Source organism: Peromyscus eremicus, chromosome 7 (assembly GCF_949786415.1).
Source record: "Peromyscus eremicus chromosome 7, PerEre_H2_v1, whole genome shotgun sequence".
NCBI lineage: Eukaryota > Metazoa > Chordata > Mammalia > Rodentia > Cricetidae > Peromyscus > Peromyscus eremicus.
The window spans coordinates 33310882-33327613 of record NC_081422.1 but is presented as its reverse complement, the minus strand read 5'-3'; the positions used below and the strand labels follow the sequence as shown (position 1 = coordinate 33327613).

General features: G+C 37.1%; 1 pseudogene; it reads right to left on the bottom strand.

Annotated features, from left to right (window-relative positions):
- Positions 1 to 14486: 14486 nt before the first annotated feature.
- LOC131914201 (olfactory receptor 8B8-like) lies at positions 14487 to 15437 on the bottom strand (annotated as a pseudogene).
- Positions 15438 to 16732: the final 1295 nt, after the last annotated feature.

Here is a 16732-nt window from a genome sequence, read left to right as displayed (position 1 = left end):
GATGATCAATGTTGATAATGAGATTTAGAATAATCTTGGTGTGGCAGGTCTGAACATCTTGTGAGAGAGTTTCTAGGTTCACTTAAGTGCCATAGGCAGACTCATCCTGAAGATGCCCAGACCATTCTATGTGCTAGGTCTCAGACAGAATAAAAATGAGAGTGACCTGGGTACCAACATTCATCTCTTCATGTTTCCAAACTTACATAGCAGCCATCTATATCCTGCTCCTGCCATCCTTTTTTTTATTGTTATGCTTTGTTACATCAAACTCTGAATCAAAATAAACCCTTCTCAAGATGCTTTTGTTAGGCATTTTTTCGCAGCAGTGAGAAAAGTAACTATCACAATAGATGAATTATCTTTTTAAAATATTCTAGTTACTGTTTTTCAATGTGACACAAATCTAGACATAAATGGCAAGAAATAATCTCAACTGAAGGATTTCTTCCATCAGATGATTCCATGAGTATCACAGTCTTTTGAGTGCCATCTCCAATACCTCACCCAGGGTATTCAAAAAAATCTATAATGTCAGTGAGAACTAAACTTTTGTATCTGAGGGGTATTAGGAAAGGAACACACATGTTCTGATGGTAACTTTCTTTTTTACTTCATCTTGAAAAATCTTCCTTTCAACAGAAAACTCTAGACAATATATGAGTTTTCTTCTGGGGGTCACATTGCATTCATTGAGTAAACAGTAAGAAACAGAGTGTTGTGGAATGGTCTTTCTTTATACTGTTATTATGTGTTGCTACCATTGGTTAATAAATATGCTGCCGTGGCCTATGGCAAGGCAGAATAGAGCCAGGTGGGGAATCTATGAGAGAGAAGGAGAAGAAAGATGGAGTCAGAGTAGACACCAGCCCACCACCCAAGGAGCAACATGCCAGCAGACTGGTAATGCCACAGCCATGTGGAAACACATAGATAAATAGAAATGGGCCAATTTAAGATGAAAGAACTAGCTATCAAGAATCCTGAGCCATAGACCAAACAGTTTGTAATTGATATAAGCCTCTGTGTGTTTATTTGGGACAATGTGACTGGAACATAGGGAAATTTTTGTGTGCAAGAGCCATTCTGATAATGCATGAGAAATTACAGTTTCTCTTGGGCTTGGACTGTCATGCTGACCAGGAAACTGGTATGGCTGGAAGTAAGCAATCATGGCAGCACTAGGATGTCAGCCAGGTTCCCCAGTGTGCAGTCTGTAAAGCAAAGACAAAAGGCATGTAGTGCTGAGTGCTCAGTATTTTCCAGTGGAGAATGACATTGAAATTCAGGACCTAAACAATGAACAGTTAGTTGGCTGAACCTTGAGTCTTGTATCGTAAAACTGAGATGAGGAGTTTGTTCAGAGAGTCAATTGCAGAAAGAATTTGTGCAGGGAGCTATGTCTTAATGTTATCAGCCTGACTTTTAACAAGCAAGTATCTGGCACAAAAGTTGCTTCGTGCCTGGCCTTGGTTCAACAGACATTTAGGAATCTGTCCTTGTGTGATTCACTTGCATGGGCAACTAGTCTACTTTGAATTAATTGTTTGTAATAGTCTTAAAGTCATGGAATACAGTTTTCTCTATGAAAGTACATCCTAGTATTGTTTCTATTCATCAAAATTATACAGCTTAAGGAGTAATCATATTTAGACAGTTCACATAATAAATGTCCATAAGATTGAGATATAATCATGAGATTACATGTACACATTACATTGAAATGCATGGTAATGGGGAGATTCCCCAGCTGTTTTTGCACATGTGAAATTACAGACAGAAGCAACCAGTTTTCAGAGTCTGTGGCCCCATAAGCCTTGCTTGAAACAGGGTTCCTTCATCAGAGAACTAATTATCTGGTAGGTTGACATCGAAATTATTAATTGCCATCTGCTGTAATATGCCATAGACCATGCACATGAGTGTGTCTTTGGGACTTGTTTTTTTATTGCTAATTGAGGTAAGACAGTCTCACCTACTATGGGCTGTGCCATCCCTGGCAGGTGGACTTGACTGGAAAGAAAGGTAGCTGAGCAAGAGGATCAGGCCAGTAAGCAGCACTCCTCCATTGACTCTGCTTCAGTTCCTGCCTTGGCTTTTCTCAATAATGAACTACAGTCTATAATGTAAAATACTTTGTTTTCTTTCCAAGTTGTTTTAGTTATGGTACTGGAAGGGGGTCTTAGAGTCAGGACAGAACATACCCAGACATCAAATTCTCAACACAAAAAAGATGTGTTTTATTGTGTATCAAATAAAGCTTCCCTGAGGATCACAGGACAGAGCCAGCCACTAGATTAAACACAGAACCTAAGCAATCTGGCACAGACCTTTAATCCTAGCACTCAGGAGGCAGAAATCCATCTGGATCTCTGTGAGTTCAAAGCCATTCTGGACTACATGAGATTTATTCAGTCTAGGAGAGAAACAGAGACAGGCAGTGGTGGTACATGTCTTTAACCTCAGTACCTGGGAAACACACACACCATTAATCCCAGCACTAGGAAGGAAGTGATGGCTGGGCAGAGAAAGGTATATAAGGCATGATGAGACAGAAAATAAGAGACTTTTTGGCTGAGAGCCTTTCAGTTGAAGAAGGCCTTTAAGCTGGGAGCTTTTCAGCTGAGACCCTTTCAGCTGAGGACTAAGAAGCAAATAGTTAGAGAATTTGTGGATTTAGTGAGGTGAGAAGTACCTGTGGCTTGTTCCTTTGTCTCTCTGATCTTTCAGCATTTACCCTAGTATCTGGCTCTGGTTTTTTTTATTATAAAATAATTTAACAATTTGAGCAACATCTAGCATCCAACTTTTGGGGCACAAAAATCACAAAAAATCCACTTGTCTGTAGTTTTACAGCCACAGGCTCAGGCCCAGGCCAAAGCCCAAGCCCAAGTCCAGGCCAAGGCCAAGGCTCAGGTTCCAAACATGCTGGAATTAGCTGGTTTTGCATGGTTGCCTGTGCAGATGGCTGGCTTTTTTGCTTCTTTCCTCTCCTGGTGAGCTTTGGATTTCACTGGATCCCTTCAGGCTGCTGTCACACTATCATCTGAATCATCATAGTCAGCAAATTTGGTGAATCAATTGAGATTTCTTAAAAAAGAGAATTAGTTTTTAAAAAAAGACATTTTTTTTTTCACATTAAAAAATGGTAAACAATTTTACAATGGAGGGAGTTTGGTTTCTCTTTGATAATATGATTGACATTCTGAAAATGGAACAATTAAATGAGAAGATAATTAATGTTAATGGAATTTACATAATGTCAATTATAAATACTTGTTTGATCAACCTTTTAAATGATAAAATGGAAATGATCAAACAAGTATTTATAATTGACATTTGTTTTAACAGATTTTTCTAAAACTTTTATCTTGGTAAATCTGTTAAAACAAATCATAGAGATATTCAGACCCAGACAGAGGAATATAAAGGAGAACCAATCTCAATATTCTATTACAAGCTTACAGAGAAACAGCCTAAGGCTTTCAAAAAGCCAATCTTAATTTATCCAGTCACCTTACAGGAACTGTCAAATGAAACATATCCACAAGACTGTGTACAAGCTTATTGGACTCCTGTGCAAATGTTACATTTGAGAAGATTCAAAGAAGCTATAGTCTCATGTGGCATGCATTCATCATATGTGAAACATGTTTAACTCATAGTCAATTTGTAACAGAATTATCCCTCAAGACTGGAGAGATTTCATTACAGCTGTTTAGAGGGTAGTCCCCAATTACAATGGAGGATCTGGTAGAAGGATAAAGACTAAGACCATTGAACAACAGAGTAGGACAAAAGGTCTTGAAATCTTCCAAGATCAACTTCTTGGGGAGGGCAATTATACTGATATACAAAGACAATCTTTATATGATGATCACCCCTGAGCGTTATGCTGCCTGGCAGCCTTGAATACTTGGGACAGAATTAAAGAAATAGGAAAGAAAATTGAGTTATTTACAAAAGTTATACAGGGTCCACAAGAAACCTTCACTGACTTCTTACAAAGATTGACTTCAGCAGTAAGTAAAATGATACCAAATTCAGAAGCTAGACAAATAATAATTGAATCTCTGGCTTTTGAAATTGCAAGTGCACAACTCAAAATGGTAATTAGGCCATTAAGGGCAAGATCAGCACCCTTAGAGGAATAGATCTGAGATACAATTAATATTGAATCTCATGACCATGATGATACTTGGAGAGGAGAGGTGATTTACAGAGGTTTGAAGAAAAATAGTAATATCAAATGTTTCAATTGTGGTAAACAAGGTCACCCAAAAAAGGACTGTAAACAGGATGTTCCTAGGAACAATATTTTTTCTGAAAATAATCCCAACAGAATGCCCCTCCCTTCTGGATTATGCAAAAGTTGTGGCAAAAGCAGACATTGGACTAAAGAATGTAGATCAACAAGGGACAGACAAGGTAATCCTTTGCCTTTGCCATCAGGAAACTTCCTGAGGGGCCTCTCGCAGGCCCCCATGTCAAATTCCATTCAGTCCTTTCCTGTAATTGTGAAGGAAACTCCTTCCCAGAGCAATTAAAGAACCTAATGCCTATTATAACAAACCATACTACTCTGGATGATAGAACAGCTATAGAAGAGAGAACAAAAAATTCAGGAGAAACCATAAAGCAAACTTTTTAGCAAAGTTCTATAAATGAACAAAGATCAAAATTAAAAAATATGAATAAGTGATGTTGTCATTGAAGATCTTATAGACACAAGTACAAATACAACAATAATTGAAACGGAATCTTGGCATCCAAATTGGCCTCTTCAGGAGGTAAATGTTCAGTTGTTAGGGATTGGAACATTATCTCTAGTGAAACAGAGCATAAGACAGGTAGAATGTATAGGGCCAGAAGGACAGAGAGGAAAGTTAAAGCCATATGTGGCTAATATAGCCATGAATTAATGGGAATATAATTTGTTACAGCAATGGAATACCCAGATTAACATTCTTCCAATCTCAGAAACAAACCATTAACTAACACATGTTTCTGGGGGCTATATCAGAAGATTTTATCAAAAACAGTCACTGACCATCCAGATTATACAAGAACAGGGTACAATAGCTGCTGATCTTTCAAAGCTACCAACAGCCCTACCTTTAGAGTGATTAAGAAAAGCCTGTATGGGTTCAGCAATGACCTTTATTAACAGAGAAACTACAGGCCTTAGAACAGCTTATACAAGAGCAGTTAAATGCTCAGCATATTGAAGAATCAACCAGCCTTTGGAATTCTCCTGCATTTGTTATTAAAAGGAAATCTGATAAATGGGAAATGGTAACAGATTTAAGAGCTATTATCAAGGCAATTCAGCCAATGAGTTCTCTACAATCTGGAATTCCTTTGCCTCCTCTGTTACCTAAAGGATGGCATCTTATAGTTATTAATTTAAAAGACTGTTTATTCTCAATACCCTTACAAGAAAAAAAAACAGAGAAAAACTTGCCTTCATGGTGCCTACCTATAATAATTTTCAGCCTGTTAAGAGATATAAATTCTCCCACACGGAATGTTAAATGGCCCAACCCTGTGCCAATATTTTGTATGACAGCTATTGGAAGTAATACATAAGCAATTTCCTCAATCTATAGTTTACAATTATATTGACAACATTTTACTAGCTGATTCAAACCTATATCAAATATAGATACTTTAGAAAGAATGTTTGAAGAAGTAAAGAAAATTTTGCCTTGTTGAGGCTTACAAATTACCACTGAAAAAACACAAACAGGAGATTCTATTAATTATTTAGGTTATAAAATAAGTCTACAAAAAATAAACCCCAAAAAGTGTAAATTAGAAGAGATTGATTTTGGACTCTTAATGACTTTCAGAGATTGTTAGGAGACATTTCTAATCTACTGACCATTACTGGAGTAAAAAATGAACCGAGTAATTTGTTCAAAACCTTAGAGGGTGACAAAGGCTTAAATAGTCTAAAATAATTATCAACTGAAGCTGAGAGAGAATTGGCATCGGTGGAAAAGAAATTATAGGATGTACATGTGGATTGCGTGGATCCAAAGCTTGATTACATTCTGGTTATTTTACCCTCTAAGCATTCTCATATAGGAATTTTAATGCAGATGGAAGATATATTGGAATGGATATTTCTACCAAATAAACAGAGTAAAAAATTAAAAACTTATGTGGAAAAGATCTGATTCTAAAATGAAAATTGAGACTTCATCAATTAGCAGGAATAGACCCAGCAGAAATTGTAGTACCTTTAACTAATGATGAAATTGACAAGTTATGAGCAGAAAGTGAACCGTGGCAAAAAATTTTGGAGTAATTTTTTGGGAAAGATTAACAACAAATATCCCAGAGCAAGATAATTCCATTTTTAAAGAGAACTAACTGAAACCTGCCTCATGTTGTATGGGAAACACCAATATCCTGCAGCTTACACTGATGCAAGCAAATCATGAAAGGCAGGTAACAAATCAGAAAAATTAAGTAAAGTGGATCAAAGTTCTAATGATTCTGTCCAAAAGTCAAAACTACATGCCATTCTTGTGGTATTAATGAATTTAATGGAATCGCTCAACATACTTACTGACCCTCAGTATGCAGAAAGTGTGGTTTTACACATTGAAACTGCTGAATTTATCCCTGATAAGTCAGAAATAACTTTATTATTTATTCAGTTACAAGAAGTAATCAGGAATAGGAAAAATTCAATCCCATACAGGTCTGCCAGGTCCTCTAAAACAAGGTAATGATGAGATTGATCAACTATTGGTAGGATATGTGCTGGAGGACTAAGAATTTCATAAAAATCCTGCTTCATATATAAGTCTATCAGATATAGTAGGCCTATAGGCTAAAGATGGGTACCCCGATGTTTCAGAGGACAGGCAGGCAGCTGTTTCTGTCATCTCTTACATCAGCACTTCCTGTTTACTTAGGTAATAGTATTTCCTTCTTGGGTCTCTGATAAACTGAAGACTGTATAGTTATAGTTATAGTTTTCCTTGTTAACAAATTCAGAAAACAAACTCACTAAAGAGGTGTACAGTATCTAAGTTTGAAAGACATCAAAAAATAGTTTTTGGATGGTAATACAAGTTAGGATAGAAAGTGAATTAGGTACAACATTTTGGACTCAACAAAATATGATAAATAATCGAGTATTTTCTCTGAATTTGTCGAATGTTAATGGACTGGACATTGTTAATGTAATTCTTGACTGTATATATTGTATATACTTATTTATATATAGTTTTTCTTATTTATTATTTTAGACAAAAAAGGGGAAATGTGGTGATATATAGACAGAGCCAGCCACTAAATTAAACATAGAAGCCAGGCAGTGGTGGCACACACCTTTAATCCTAGCACTCAGGAGGCAGAGATACATCTGGATCTCTGAGTTCAAAGCCACCCTGGATTACATGAGATCAGTTCAGTCTAGGAGAGAAACAGCACCGGGCAGTGCACACACCTTTAATCCCAATACTCAGAAGTACGATGCCTTTAATCCCAGCACCAGGAAGGTTGAGACAGGAAATGATATGACTGGGCTGAGAAAGGCATATAATGTGTGAGGAGACAGGAACTAGAAGGCCTTTCAGCAGAAATCTTTCAGCTGAGAACCTTTTGGATGGAAGGTTTTCAGCTGAGGACTCAGAGGCTTTCAGTCAGAGGATTCTTGGGGATGGCGAAGTGACTGGTGGCTGTGGCTTGTTCCTTTGTCTCTCTGATCTTTGAGCATTTACTCCAATATCTGGCTCTGGGTTTTTATAATAAGATGATTCAGGATTTGTGCAACATCATTTCCCCTGAGGGATAAGCCGAGTGGGGGGTCAGGGGGCTGCCTCTGTATTGGGCAAAGACAGCAGTAGGTGTTTCTGCAGGAGTGGTTTTTAAGAAGAAAAAAGGGCAAGTCTGTGTTAGGGTGAGTTGGTAAGTCCTAATTGGACACGTTAGCCAGTGCAGTCAAATAATGAACTTTTATTGCTGGACTTTGGTGTTTTAGTAAGGCATAAGGGAGTGACAAAATAAGAGACTAGACCTTGGTGCCTAGCTTTAGGAATGTAATCTAACAGTTCAGCAAGGGAGACGGGATGGAAAGGGCAAGACCTGCAGCACCATGTTTGCAATGCTTGGGCCTGTTAGAGAGCCGAACAGTATTATCACAGCAACAGAAGATAAACCAGGAAGACCCTGAAGCCGCTGTCTAGGGAATGGAATAATCACCAGAATTATTCAGTGATGGGTTTCAAAATTACTGCAAGAATGTGAAATTACCAACACACAAACATGGTCCATATTTGAAAATATAGAAATCTTTGTTTGATTTGATTATTACATATTATGTGCACATATAAGATAACCAAAACAGAATCTATACAGATGCACAAATCTTTATTTTAATAAAAATATTGCTTGGAAGAAAGATTTTAAATGTGCTCAGTGAAAAGAACTCATGTGTATTTGGGAAAAAGGAGATGTTAAATGCTGAGATTTTATCATGTCTTGTATACATTAATGATGGCCTTATAGTATCTCAAGCATAATATTTTAAAAAAATGCCTGGGCCATAGGAATGTAGAGCGTGTTATCTCTGCCACCTAAATCATCCTAACATTGATTTCTGAAATTTCCATAAACACAATAACGCCAATACAATACAATACAAGCTAGTCCCAATACAAGCTCCTACTTCTGGATGTTCTTAACAGAGTGTGGTCCTCATTTCAGTTCAAATGAAGTCTTCTTATTGCAACCTAACCTTTAGTTTGACCTTGTAGTGAACAGAAAACACTGCAGTGATTAGCTCTACTTTCCTACAGTTCCCTGGACAAAGGAATTCCTATACTCTGAATCCAGGATGCAGTCAGAGGCCACCAACAAGTTATCAGGACCCTATGTCTCCCAAATCGTTCTTTAAAAGACTAGAATATCAATTATTAAACACATGGTTGAAGTATAGAGCTAAGCATTTTTTCATATGATTTTAAATAAAGATATATGTAGATTTGTTTCTACCTTAAAGGGTTATATTATGAGAACATGTATATTTCTACATCATGAATTGATATCAATCTACAAAGTACTGGCTCACATTGCTGAGGATTAAAAATAATGAATGACACCAAACATTAGAAGGGAACCCATGCTTTCTTGAGACATTTGATATGTGTTTTAATTTATTTATATTTTTGTTATTTTGTTTTGTTTTGTTTTTACATCCCAATCAAAGTTTTCCCTTCTTCCCCATTCACAGTTTCTCACCACCTCCACCCCATCCACTCCTCCTCCATTGTTTCTCTTCAGATACAGACAGGCCTCCCATAGATATCAGCCAGCCATGGTTATATTTATTTATATTTTAAGAGATTTTATTTTTTATTTTTAAACAAAATCAGCTGTAAATAGCATGTTTCTTAATTTTTCAAGATTTGGATAAAATTCAATCATTTTTCCCTTTTTTCTCCTTCCAAAGCCTTCCATTTACCCCTTCTTGCCCTCTATCAAATTTAATATTTTCATTAATTGTTGTTACTGTTAATTATGCTTATAGGTCTGTGTATGAGTGTGAGTTTGTGCACATGAGGGCTGTGCCAGAAGAAGCCAGATGAGGCCATTAGATCCTGTAGCTACAGTTACAGACAGTATTGAACTGCATGAAGAGGATGCTGGATTCCTTTCAAGTGCATTACAATCTCTTAATGGCTGAGCCATCCTTCCAGTCAAGTAGATGTGTTTTACAGAGGAAATCATTGTAAGAGATTATTTTTAAAAGAAAGTTTAAGAAGAGAAATTTTGTTTCATGGAGAATCATTTTCTGGTCAAAATGATGAAGAATATAGACATAGGACAAAACTGTAATTTAAGTAAATTGTAGTGTGAGAATATTACAGATTTTTGGAAAATGAATCCTAAACAATTTTATCTGTGACCCCTTATCCATTTTTGTATCCTAATTATTTTACATTGTAGAAACACTTAGGTGGACAGGTTATGGAACTAAGTGTCTGGTATCAGTAAGATCCCATTTGGCTGTCTATAATTTGACCCTGGTCTCTTATCTATAGACTTATCTTTTCTTCTTTGTAAGGCATGACTACCTTGGCACAAGTCATGAGGTCTTGGTACAAGCAACATGAGGCCTCCAGTTCTACAACCAATGCTTCCAGGATAATTTACTTACTGGAAGTTGGAAATAAGAAATGGACGTCTTAAAATGTAACCAGAATGAAGTCACGAAATTCTTCAGTTCGTGGACACATGAAGCAAGAGGTCCTGGTCACCTCCATCATTTTCGTTTAGCCTAGCAAGTTTCTGAGTATGCAAAGATGCAATAAAGAAAATAAATATGCTGGGAAAGATCACTTTGTGCTTATGACAACTCTTACCCAAAGTGTAGGAAAATAACTGGTGAACAGTCAGTGCCCTGAGCTATTCTTATTGACAACTGTAACAATAGGTTTGCTATGAACACAACCTCTCAGATATGACTTCAAGAGCATGTTTTCTGAGAAACTAGAATTTTCCACTTATCTCTGGTTGGCCAACTCATTTTGGTCCAATAAACTTTTTGATCTCATACTTGGTGTGCCTCAACTTGCCCTTTAGATTGAAAATATGTATCAAATTATCAGTCTGTAAAAATACTATGTGTCAGTTTTAAAAAGGGATAAAAGTTATCTAGTTAATATCCAATTCTTCCAAACTTTGAATTTTGGCTTCTGTTTTAACTGTGTTGTTTTTCTCAGTATATGCTTGCAAAGGTGTGTGTGTGTGTGTGTGTGTGTGTGTGTGTGTGTGTGTGTGTGTGTGTTTAATTCTTCAATGTTGCTACTGAAAACTCTATGTCATAATACAGTAGTTTGGGTGCCTGAAACATTGGAATTGTTTTCTTTACAGGGTCAGTTTGAACATAGGTTTCCATTATTGAAGGACCTTAAGTCTGCATGAATATCCTTGTCTGAATTCATACTTCCTCCACTTATTAAGATATCAACAAAATTAGATTAGAGGCTACACTATAATCCTCATTTTAAAATAAACCCTACATTAACAATCCTGTATCTATTTGTTGATGTCAATTTACTACAAAGTGCTAGCCTACTGAGACTGCATTAATATTAACCATCATTAATAAAGCAAAACAAAAATGACAATTTCCTTGAAACACCAATGTCATTTATGTGAGAGATAATATCCAATTTTGTGTCATTAAAAGAAAATAAAGTAGCCAACTGTATACTGAAATTGAATCCACTTGTATTAAATATAATAGTTAGTAAAAATATTATTATTATAAGATTCTAGACACTACTATATAACAAGAATTAGACAAAGTCATCAGGTACGTGAATTTGAACGTAGAAGCCACTATTTTATTTTTAAAATAATATTTTTCTTCCTTGAAAGTTCTATAATTCATATACAGTCATATGTCATGTATAGATCACATCCATCCAGCATTACCTTTCTCTAAATCCTCCCAGTGACCCCACTCCATCCTCCTGGCAACTTCATGTCTTCTTTTTTATTGTTATTAGTCACACCATGTCTAATTAGTGCTACCTGTAAGTACATGAGTATTAGGCTATCCACCAGGGCACAAGCAACATACCAGCAGCCATGTCCTCGAAGAAAAGTGACTATCTGTCCATCAGCAGCCATCAACTGCCAACAGCCATTCCACATGTGTCTCAGGAACAAAGTAGGACAGAACTTCATCATTTGTGTGTATCTTGCTTTCCCGGAGCTCCCAAACCACTTTATTGTCATTCTACGACAAATATCTAAATAAACAAATACTTTTCCTACCAAGAAAATAAATTTCCTTAATTATTTGAAAATTTCCAACCACTATTATTTTTTCTATGTCCTTCTACTTTGCACTTCATTGCTATGTTATAATTGAATTGTTTAAAGATTTGTTTATTTTATTTTATGTGTATGAGTGTTTTTGCCTGAATATAGGTATGTGAACCACACACACACACCTGGCAAACAGTAAGATCAGAAGATTGCATTGATCTCCTTTGACTGGATTTACATATGGTTGTGAGTTGACCTATGGGTTCTGGGAACCAAACCCAGGTCCTCTGCAAAAGTAGCGAGTGCTCTTCACCGCTGAATCACTGCTCCAGCCCCTGATTTTTTTGAGTTTATAATATAATTATAACATTTATCCCTTCCCTTTCCTCCCTCCGAGCAGTTCCATATAAACCTTCCCCCATCTCCTTCAAATCCTAGCCTCTTTTTTCACCAATTGTTACTGCTTGCATATATATGTATATGCATGTATACTCCTAAATATAACCTTCTCTGTCTATATATTGATATTTGTGTTTATATTTTCAGGTTGACAATTTGGCACTGGACAGCCAATTGATATTTTCTTCCCTGAGGAAGACCACCTCTCTCTCTCCCCCAGATTTTTCTCAGTTGCCTATACTTGTTTGTGTAAGGTTGAAATCTCATGAACTTTTCCCCATCCCCATCCACTTTGGCATGACCATTGGTATTGTCTTTGTTCAGCTCACATTATATTTTCTTTAATTAAAGTTATTATACTGTAGGCCTACTTCATATCTAGTAAATAATACACATGCATATGCCCAAAGAATCTTGAATGACAATGATAATTTCGATAGCTTTGGTAATGCTTGCACAGTAACAGTTGTATCAGAACTCCTAATAAGACAACAGCAATGGGGATAAGTGATAGTGTGAGATACTTGCTGAATTAAATATGTGACACATTATTTAATCTGTACAGCATCTTTAGTTGAGAAACTGAGTCCCAGATGACATAGAGCACAAAACTGAGAATTTATAGCCAAAAGGAAGTCAATTTCAGTCATCTTTCCACATTGAGACATTTGTGCCAATAGGTAAAATGACGAGATCAAAAAAGCTTTTCACTTTGGTACCTGACCACACAGTTCAGATCTTACAGCTTGTGACTGCTCTGGAGAAAAACATGTAAATATTAGGGAAGAAACTGGTCCCATAGATAATGGCATCTCAGTATTACTAAAGGTGGATTGTGTAATGAACTTCACTGCAAATTAGCAATGGAATGTTCAATGTATCTCGAGGGAGTGTACAAAATAAACATAGCTAGGACTTCAAGACAGTAAAAATAAAATAAAATAGTCCGTGTGTGATTAAAATCACAGGAAATTTTATTTTCTTCTAGCAGCACCTATCCTTTCCCTTACAGAATCTTAACATATCTGCTTCATTTCTGAGGTTTTTTTTTTCATGGATCACACAAATCTCCAAATTTGTGTCCTTACACACTATATTGAAGATGAATTAATGTTTTTTCTGCTTCTATTTGCATTAAGGTTTTCACTGCCAGTGAGACTTTGTACCAACTACCCCTTTTGCTGTAAATTCCCTCTCTATGGCTGGCTCCCTCCATTCAATGACTTCTCAGCTCCCAAACCACCTCCTTAGTCAAGCCCACCATGACCACTCATTCTGAAGAAGCCATAAGTGTTCTCCATATCATCTCCTACATAAAGACTCAAATACAAACTGCATGATTTTTCCACATAAACCTCTGAAACAACAAACAGTACAATTGAAATATTCACTTGCTAATTAATTAAGATTATAAAATTCATTCTAGGCAGAACAAACTTTCTCTTCAGAGTATTGTTAGAATGTGTAGCTAGCCTTCCTGTCAGTGAAGACATAGCTTGTCTGCATGTCCACCATGCTGCTGAAGTCAGAGATGTGCACACAGATTTAGATTCCATTTGGCCAGTAAAAACTGCTATTTTATTTCCTGTCCTTAGGAATTAGGATAAGAAATTTTGACTTCACTTTTTCAAATTCCCTGGAACTTAAAAAGGAAAGAGAAATCAGAGTAACAGGGACACTCACACTGTTCCTCTTCTCTTAGAGGAAGAAAGAAACGGCCCCCAATAGAAGCTTGTTCAACACTAAACAGAGGTTTCCTCAATTACGAAAGACTAACTCTAAGACCTCTGAATCAAGTCATGCCCATCACAGTTCTACAGGATCCTAGGTGTTTCCAGTTTTAAAACAAACAAAACGAAACAAAAAAACCTCACAAACTTGCCATTTTTTAATTTATTAACTCAGAATGTTACTTAAATCTATATAAGCCATATACAGTGGTATATGCCTACCTATAATTATAGCACTCAGAAGGCTGAGACAAAATAACCATGAGTTTGAGATAATCCTAGACTACATAATGAGACAAAAAACAGAAAGCAAAAATTAGAAAAACTAAAAGCAAGCTAGAGAGTCAAGAACTGAAGTACTCACTTTACTATTTCTTAAAGAGTGAAGAATTCACCCTCTTCTTTACATGCCTTGGTCTGTGAACTGATTTGCACAATTAATTTTCCATATTATCAAATAATTGGAAATTCATTTCAACTTCTTAGGATTCTCTCCATAGATTGATACATTGCCTGCAGCAACGAAAATCTGTATCTATAAGAAAAAACAGTTTCTATTTATATAAGCATACTTTTCTTGAAAGTCTTAGTCAGTGCAATGTGGACATCCTTGTTCCTCAAACTGTAGATGAAAGGGTTCAACATTGGGCCCACAATGGTGTAGAAAACTGTGGACACCTTATCTTCACCCACAGTTCCAATAGGAGAAGGCTTAAGATACATGAATGCCGAAGCTCCAAAGAAAATAGAAACAGCTATTATGTGAGAGCTACAGGTACTAAAAGCCTTGGACCTGCTCTCTGTGGAACGGATGTAGGAAATATTGGAAATGATCAAAGTATAAGAAGTGAAGATGATCAAACTAGGTCCTATCACATTGACACCCACAACAATGAAAACAACCAGCTCATTGATGGAGGTGCTTGTGCAGGAGAGCTTCAGGAGAGGGGGTATGTCACACATGTAGTGATTGATGATATTGCCATCACAAAAGGTGAGTCTCAACATGCACACTGTGTGGGCCATGGCACCCACAAACCCCATTGTGTAAACACTCACTGTCAGCACAAAGCAGACCTGATGAGACATGGTAACCTGGTAAAGCAGGGGCTTACAGATGGCCACATATCTGTCATAGGCCATGGCTGTCAAAATACAACATTCATCAATAACAAAGAAGGCAAAGAAAAAGAGCTGAGTCATGCACTCAGCGTGGGAGATGATGTTCTGCTTCACAAAACTCACCAGCATTTTGGGGGTTATGACAGAAGAGTAGCAGAAATCAATGAAGGAAAGGTTGAAGAGAAAGTAGTACATGGGGGTATGCAGGTGAGGGTTCAAAACGATCAGAACCATCAAGCCCAGGTTCCCCACCATGGAGACCACATAGATTCCCAAGAAGAGGAAGAAGAGAGGCAGCTGGAGCTCTGGCTGCTGTGTCAAGCCCAGCAGGATGAACTCCTTCACTGTGGTGGAACCATTGCTGGAGGCCATTCCTCCTCAGGTCATATCTGTGAGAATGTAAGAAATGGGAACATTAAGATAATATCCTAGCTTTTTCCAGTACACCATCTATAACAATATTAAGACCCAGAATGGAAAATTACTCTCTGCACTTTCCCTTTCCATTTACATTTCTATATTCATTCCCTTATAATACTAAGGGAATGTATAAAGATGAATATTGGGCCAGGAAGACAGTAACAGCACTTGTGTCCAAGCCTGATGACCTTAGATCAATCCCCAGGATCTATAACAGGGAAGGAGAGGATCCGTTCCTGCAAATTGTTCTCTGATTTTCACATGCAATCTGTGGAATGTGTGTACCCACACATAAAAACACATAACCAAATAATAAAGGATATTTAAGGATTAATATTAAAGTTTGTGTGTGTATTAATTATATATTGCTGTGAGAATAAGAGGCAGACTGTTTTAGCCACTCTGCTGCACTTCTAACTGGGTAGGCTAGCTTCTACCTCAGACTCCATGGTAGTCTCAGATGAGACGAGGAATATCAAACACTCCTTGGCTCCCTTAGAGGAGGTTTCCAAAAACAAAAACCGTTCACCTTTTTGCATGCAGACTTCAGTAATGGAACTTCTTAACTTCCCCTTCACAGCATCGGTAGGGGTTCCAAGACCTCTGATGGTCTGGTGAATTTAGGAGCATATGATGAAGAAAATCCTTTAGTTTGGAATGAATTCTGGACTGAAAGATCCAGAACACACTGTTCGCTCTCCAAGGTTGTGAGAAATCATTAGCTACAGAACATAACTGATGGAGAGGTTTGGCCCAGAGGGTCCTCTCTAACCTTGGGGAGATAAATAGCATCTACTGATGCCAAAAGAGCCACCTGCCAATATGGCTCAAGAGGTTTCTATGACCTTGTAAATCCTAGGGACCTGATTAAAAATTGGAAGCCCTATGCTTCTGCAGGATTTTCTCTGGGGAAACACTATGGAGCATTAGCTGTCCTGTATTTACAACCTGTTCACTGCAGTGAAATTGCCTGAGTGGAAACATACCATTGTGTATCCATTTTAATTTCTCATCAATCAGGATATCCCAGAGAATAGAAAATTAAGGAAAACATACTCTGTGTCAACAGAGGGTCATTCTATCAGCTGGTACTATCTGAAAGTTTTGTGTGTGTGTGTGTGTGTGTGTGTGTGTGTGTGTGTGTGTGTAAATATATATAATCTCCACTGTGGTGATTTGAATAAAAATGTCTCAAATATGCTCATGTATTTGAACACTTGGTCCCCATTAGTGGGATTCTTCTGGGAAGTGTTGTCTGGGTT